A 7,507-nucleotide genomic window follows, 5' to 3' on the forward strand; every position below is an offset into this window, starting at 1 on the left:
CAAGTGGGAGGAAGCCTCCTTAAGGGCTCTGTTTTGGGCTTTTACACGCAAAGGATAAAGGGTTCTTTGGGTTATTAAAATATTCTTTACACTAACAAAAAAATTGGTCTTTTAAGAACTGTTCACTGAAAGGTTATTTAGGGAGCTTAAAATGGTTCAAAAACCCGTGTTTGGATCCTTATTTTTAAGGGTGTATTTAAACCGCGACCCCTCGTGAGCGGAATTTAACAGCTACATCTGATTGCCTGAAGGATGGGCTGTTTTTGGAGGGAAAAACAGTTGTGTGGGAAGGGTGCATGAACCCCGCTGTGATGGGAGTTCCCTTCCTGACACTACTTTGCCTCCCTGTGGACTTTTACTATGTGCTAAGGTGTAACATTCACAGGCCATGAGGCAACACAAAAACACCCTGGTGATAGAATATGGACCGCTGCAGCGACTCCCCTCTCAGCTGTAATCTTCTTGTCATTGGCCACCACTTTTTGTATGCAGTTGCTAACTCATGGGTTGGACGTACTTATGTTACCGGGAAGCGGCATAAACCCTCCCTAAACTGTGTTTGTGTGCTTTTTGTATTGTGTAATAACATATGCAAATAGTGCTGACAACTCTCACTGCATCTGCTTCAGTTATTGACTTCAGATATGCAAAAATAGCAAATATTAACTGAAGTAATCAGGGTGTCAAAACAATTTGAGGGCATTATAAAGGCTTTGAAAAAGGAGAAGGCTCGATAGTTTTACCCAGGAAGCTATACTGCTGTGCTTTTTCAATGCTCTCCATCCCCCATACCTCTCTGAATAACAAAACTGTTACTGGAACTTCAACCAGAAAGCCCACCCCTTCAGCCAAAAGTTTTAATTTGAATCTTTGCTCAAAACTCTTCAGCTTCTCTTGATAAACGTGTGCAGAATCATAGGACAGGTGCTGTGGCTATGCATCTTTTGTCACCTGAACTGACTCATGGGAACTCGGCGGCGACTTTTGCCTTGCCTTGCAATTTATGTCTTGAAGTAGCCTGTTATAAAATGTATTTTTTCAGCTTTGCAGAGTTAGGTACTCATGCTCTCTCTTTGAGGTTGTTTTGGACTGCAGCTTCCATCTGCCTCCCTGTGAACCTTCACCTAGAAATATCCACCAGATATCCTCTTAAATTAATTTCTCAAGTTTGCTACTGCCAAGCCCCTGAGAACGGCAGAGAGGGAATAAACAATTTTTGTGATAGTAGGTCAGGCAGTACTGAAGCTGAAAGGTGGCTCTATTTACTCATTATAATAAAACGAAAATAACAATAGTTGTATTGACATCATTTTCTTTAAAAATCCACACCCTGGAAGTTATTGTAAATAATCTGTTGGGAATGCATTATTGAGGTCAAATGTGAGAACTAGTAAATGAAATACTTCAAAAAATGTAATAGTCAATTAATTCAGTCATTTTTGGCAATTAAAAAAAATATATGTGTGTGTTTAATTTAACTTTGAAGTAGTGAACTTTCTATTAATCAAAGAATCCTGAAAAAAAAGTTTCACAGTTTGCATAAAATATTAAGCATATGTAAAGTTTATCTCACACAAAATCAGCATATTTTAATGATTTCTGAAAGATAATGTGACACTAAAGTCTGGAGTAATGCTGAAGATTCAGCTTTGCCATCACAGGAATAAATTGCATTTTAAAATATATAAAAATAGAAAGTTATTTTAAATTGTAATATTATTTTACAATATTACCGTTTTTACTGTATCAAATAAATGTAGCATAGGTGAGCATTCAAAAACATAAATCTTATGGAGCCCAACCTTTTGAACGGTAGTGTGTCATTACACATTTATCATACAGATGTCATTAAAATGACCCTTATGACATTTACAGTACCTTCTTTTTAGAAAGGCACTTTTGTAGTTTAAAAACAAAAATTGCAGCAAGTACACATTTCCTCAAGGATTAATCTGAGGGCCTTAGTTTCATTGGAGCGTAATCATCTAAAGATATCATTGTCTAAGTCTGTGGAAGCGGATGTTGATGTGTTAACCCAGCTCTCTGCTCACATTACCTCACCAGCAGTTAGCTGATCTGAAGGCTGGGCCGATAGATGTTCTTCCAGTCAAACTGGCTTTTTTGACTCAGTGGCTTTTAAGATGAGAGGTGAGAGAGAGCTTGTAAAGCCGGTCAGGTGAGCGTTCGCTTTGTTAACAAATCTTAAGCCTCGTGCAGACTTTGTTTTAAATCATCAGCTTACCTCTTATCAATGACCTTTGGTCTGGATATACTTTATACTTACATTAAGAGCCACAGTATGTGTTCCCATAGCTGGGTTAAATTCAACATTTGTATGGCTGGATAATGCTGATCATCCACTCATTTGCAGAAGTTATCTTCAAACAAAGAGGAAATTGGTTTGTTGTGACATCATGCTAACAAAAATTTTATCTTCAGTGTTAAAGGAACACTGTTATCATCTTTTTTTCAAGACTGGTTAGTTTGGGTATACTGGTGCTTCCAAATAAACCACATCAGTGTCTTTTTCCATCATTTTAACAATCAAAAATATGTAAAGCTTCTTCAAAAAACTCTGATTCCCATTCTTTGAGAATGAGTAAGCAAGAACCAGTCAAGTTTAAACGTTTGGTAGATGTCATTGGAAACACAGCTGACCCACATGCCAGTCCTGCATGCATTGCATTCTTACAGTAATACTACGATTAGAGCTGACAAATGATAACACTGATGTCTGAACTGTCGCAGATCATTCTAACAAAGGATTATACGGCTCTTGTATGCTTCCTTTTCTTAGCTCAATGTCAAGAACTTAATCTGACTTTGTCTCATAGCAGTGTTAAGCAGCAGCACTTTTCTATCTTTCTTTAACTACTTAAAAATAACCAAGTTGTCACTTCACTAATGAGAAATGTAAAAAAAAAAAAAATAATAATAAAAATATTGACAATGTTGACAAGACATTTCTGTTTGTTGGGGGAATACAAGGTAATTTCCCCAAACATTTTTGTCTGGACAGTGTCTTTTGTATTTTTTCCTGCATGGTTCATTTGGGCCCAATCCCAATTAAATTTTTTACCCCTTCCCCTTCCCCTACCCATCCGCCTACCCCTTATCGCCCTGATCAGACATTAAAATATGTTGTGGCACTATCGTGCAGTCTGTAATATGATGTTAGCAAACTTTAGCGATTTTTTTTTTGCAAACATTTCTTTGAGTAACATGACCGTAAATATGAACTAGGCCTACCCCTTCGTTTGAAGTGTGGTCCTAAAAAATCTTCGTTTGAAGGGCTATCTGGCCCTTCCCCTACCCCGCCAACCCCTTCACGTGAACGCGCGAAACGGAGGGGTAGGGGTAGGGGAAAGGGGAAGGGCTAAGGGGTAGAATTGGAATTGGGCCTTGATGTTGTGAACTATTTAAGATGACTGAAATAAACTGCCAATCTATGGAACTGTAATATCTGTCAGCCAATCAGAATCAAGCATTCTAGAGTGCCGTGGTATCCTTGCAACATGAAATTAAAGGGGTCATATGATGTTGCTTAAAAGAACATTATTTTGTAACAGTGTTGTAAATACAACTTAACCACTGATAGTCGTGTCCTCTTTTGGAAGGCCAAACAAAGTAGTTTCGCTTTCACAACGAAACACACGGCGTCACACACGGCGGGCTTGAGTGAGCGTAAGCCGGCGGTCTAGAGTGAGCAAAATTGAGGCAAAAATGTTATGGAGGGTCCGAAAGCTCTTGGATTTCATCAAAAATATCTTAACTTGTCGTCACCGATAGCCTCGTGGGGCAGCGTGTCGACATGTAGCGCCATTGCGCTTCGGGCGTCCCATGTTCGAGTCCCAGCTCGCGGACCTTTCCCGATCCCATCCCCCCCTCTCTCTCCCACTTCGCTTCCTGTCTCACTACTATCCTATCAATAAAAGGCAAAAACGCCAAAAATAAATCTTTAAAAATATCTTAATTTGTGTTCAGAAGATGAACGAAGGGCTTACAAGCTTGGAACGACATGAGGGTGAGTAATTCATGACAGAATTTAAATTTTTGGGTGAACTATCCCTTTAAAATAGCATGATAACTAATAGTACTTCGCAAAACTGTTTTTGGACAACTAAAATAGCTGGAAGCTGCTGGTTCTGGAACCCTGGCACATTCAAGCTAAAAAGGGCTGTGCCAACTCTTAAGATAAAGGTGGATAACAAGGATGTAATGTAGAATACAGTGCAGCTATTTGAAAATAAATCATTCTCCGTTATGTTTGTAGAGGTTTCTAATGTGGAATGGTGATTGAGGGACAGTGATGGCATTCTCATCAGCCAATGTTCTTGTTATTTAACAAGCCTTAGCAAGCTTGTGAGAATTCATGTGACTTGATGCACCATTGGTAAACATGTTCTGATGTCAGCTTGTCTTCTCTTTCGGTACTGGCTCGGGTGGTTGAGAAGTGTGGGATACTGTTGGTTGTTGTTATCATCTTGTCCTTACTTGCAGTTGCGCCACTCAGTTGGCTCGTGTGGCTGCACCCCCACCCCTACATGCAAAGTGTGAGAAAGGCACCGCCTCCTGATTCTCACCCTTGATGGACCTATCATAATTAATTCACTTATCTTTACAGAGGCATCTCATCATTACAATAAAGTTATGGATGTTTCTGAAACTTTATATTGGCTGTTTGTGTTGCCAGTTTGTCTTGAAGTATGAGTGTAAGTGTCTATGACTCGGTTCAAAATGTAAGGAGCTTCTAAGCTTCTTAACTGAAATGAAGTGACCAATTTTGAATGCTCTACTGCAAACTGAACAGAAGACTTGACTCACATTTGCGGCATTGGATCATAAGAGTTCATGCTCATGAATAATACTGAGAAAAGCTCGAAAAACTGATGACGTAGACGTGTACTCTCCAGCCACGGCAGCCAATCACCACTGCAAATTATCGCATATTTTAATATCAACTTTGCTTTTTGAACCGGAACAACAAAATCGCTCCAAAAAATGAAATATATATATATAATATTTTAAATGAGTTTTTAGTGTATTTTGAATTTGTGTTTTTACTTTAATTTTAGTTACAGTTTTAGTATTCTTGTTGTATGTTTGTCATTTTTAGTATTTTTGGTTATTTCTCTCATCTGTCAAATATATACATTTTTCACCATAAGTTTGCCACAATGTGCTCTGGGATTGCCATTTCTGCAGGGACAAAGTGATGCTGTGTTAAAATGTGTCTTGGAAGATAATTATAACTTCCTTTTGCAACAGACCTATGCCTCAAAGGCTGTCTACATAGACGGCTCACAAGGTTTTAGAACAGGGCCTATGACATACAGTGATAGACATTATGAAATAATTAATGGAAATCAGAATACAGCAAAGTGAAATGTCAGCATGTAACATTGTGTCATGTGACAAGATTGTATCTTTGTGTTTATGTTGACCAAGATGGATCTTTTGTTTGTCAGATTAAGCAGAGCGTTGCTTAATGGGTTTCAAAAGGTCAAACAATAACGTGGACAAGAGCGGCATGTCAATGGTATAAGAGCCGTGCAATTGATTTAGTTCAATGGTCAAAATGATACCATCACATTGAACAGTCCAATCAAGGCTTATATCAAATCTTTGAAGTCATTATCAGCTCATCAGTCTTGTGAAAGGGGACCAATTTGAGGATCAGGAATGATTTCTTTGAAGACGGACATTTGTAATGCACTGAAAGACTATTGCAGCTGATGAACTGTCATTCTATGATGAGGCAGTCCATTATGTACGTGTTGTCAAGTAATCAGTGTTCACAGGATCACATGACTACTTACCAGTTATCTGTCAGTACAGCCAGCAACAGATTTAACAGGATTCTGTCTTACAGTACGTGTGTGAGAACTGAAACCATAACAGCTTATAAGCCACACACCCGAAACTGGGGATGAATCAAATAAACATGACAGTGAATGTGGGAGTGTGTAACGTTACTGCCTACAGGCAGATCGGCAGACAACAGCTGTGAGACAAGCACAAGCCCTCGAGCTGGCCGTTATCACTACTTTTATTTTCCTGATTAAAACTTCCCCTTGCTCCAGGGATATTTTCTACAACAATATTTGCTATCTAATTATAAAGATTCACTTAATTTCTTAATTTATAGTTTAAAGCATCACGTTTAACTAATTACATGAAGACAGTTTATTAGTGTCAATTTGTAAAGATAACAAGTATTTGTTCTGTATGTAAAGAAAATTTGAATGCATGAAAACTAAAAATGAAATGACATTTAAAATAAAAAAAAATAAAAAATTGTGCTTATTTTTAGTTTTAGATTTTGAATGCATCACTTTTACTCATAGTTTTAGGGATGTAATGTACTAAAAACATTAAAAATCATTTTCATCAATTGAAATAAAACTGAAATGAAATAAAATATTAATAGTTGTCTTAAATGAAAAACTTAACTTATATGAAAATTAGAAATGTTGCATTGACAACTAATGAATTTCAAGTACTATAATTACTAAAACTGAAATAAATTAAAGCTATATATATATATATATATTTGAAGTTATTGTACTTGCATTTTCCATTTTTAAATGATAAATTGGTCAAAGAAATCTAATGAACATGAGCCACAGGGAACTTAATATCATAAAAACTTTAGACACTAGTGTTGTTAACCAAAACTATTAAAATAATTTTCATCAATTAAAATAAAAATGAAATGAAATGAAATAAAATATACATAGTAGTATTAGGTGTAACACTTAAATGAACATAAGAAATGTTGCATTGACAAAATTAGAAATGTTGCATTGACAGCTAGTGAAGTTGAAGTACTATAATTAGTCAAGTCAAGTCACCTTTATTTATATAGCACTTTTAACAATACAGATTGTGTCAAAGCAACTTTACAGTATTAAATAGGAAAATAGTGTGTCAATAATGCAAAATGACAATAGTAAACACTCAATTTTCAGTTAAAGGCCGTTCATCATTGAATTCAGTGATGTCATCATCCAGCTCAGTTCAGTTTAAATAGTATCTGTATAATCAAGTCGACGATATCGCTGGAAAATAAGTGTACCCAACTAAGCAAGTCAGGGCGACAGCGGCAAGGAATCAAAACTCCATCGGTGACAGAATGGAGAAAAAACTTTGGGAGAAACCAGGCTCAGTCAGGGTCCAGTTCTCCTCTGGCCAGACGAAACCAGCAGTTCAATTCCAGGCTGCAGCAAAGTCACATTGTGAAGAGGACTCATCTGGTTCCTGTGGTCTTATCCCGGTGGCCGTCTAGAAGACAAGATCTTCACTGGGGATCTGTCTCTGGGGCTCATCTAGTTCTTCTGGTCTCCGCTGACATTCAGGGCTGTCGAGGTCATCTCTAGGTGCTGATCCACCATCTGGGCCGGATACGTACTGGATCCGGGTGACTGCAGTGACCATCTGATCTGGATACAGACTGGATCTGGTGGCTACGGTGACCTCGGAATAAGAGAGAAACAGACTAATATTA

The sequence above is a fragment of the Sinocyclocheilus rhinocerous genome, unplaced genomic scaffold (assembly GCF_001515625.1).
Source record: "Sinocyclocheilus rhinocerous isolate Xijiao unplaced genomic scaffold, SAMN03320098_v1.1 scaffold271, whole genome shotgun sequence".
Lineage (NCBI taxonomy): Eukaryota > Metazoa > Chordata > Actinopteri > Cypriniformes > Cyprinidae > Sinocyclocheilus > Sinocyclocheilus rhinocerous.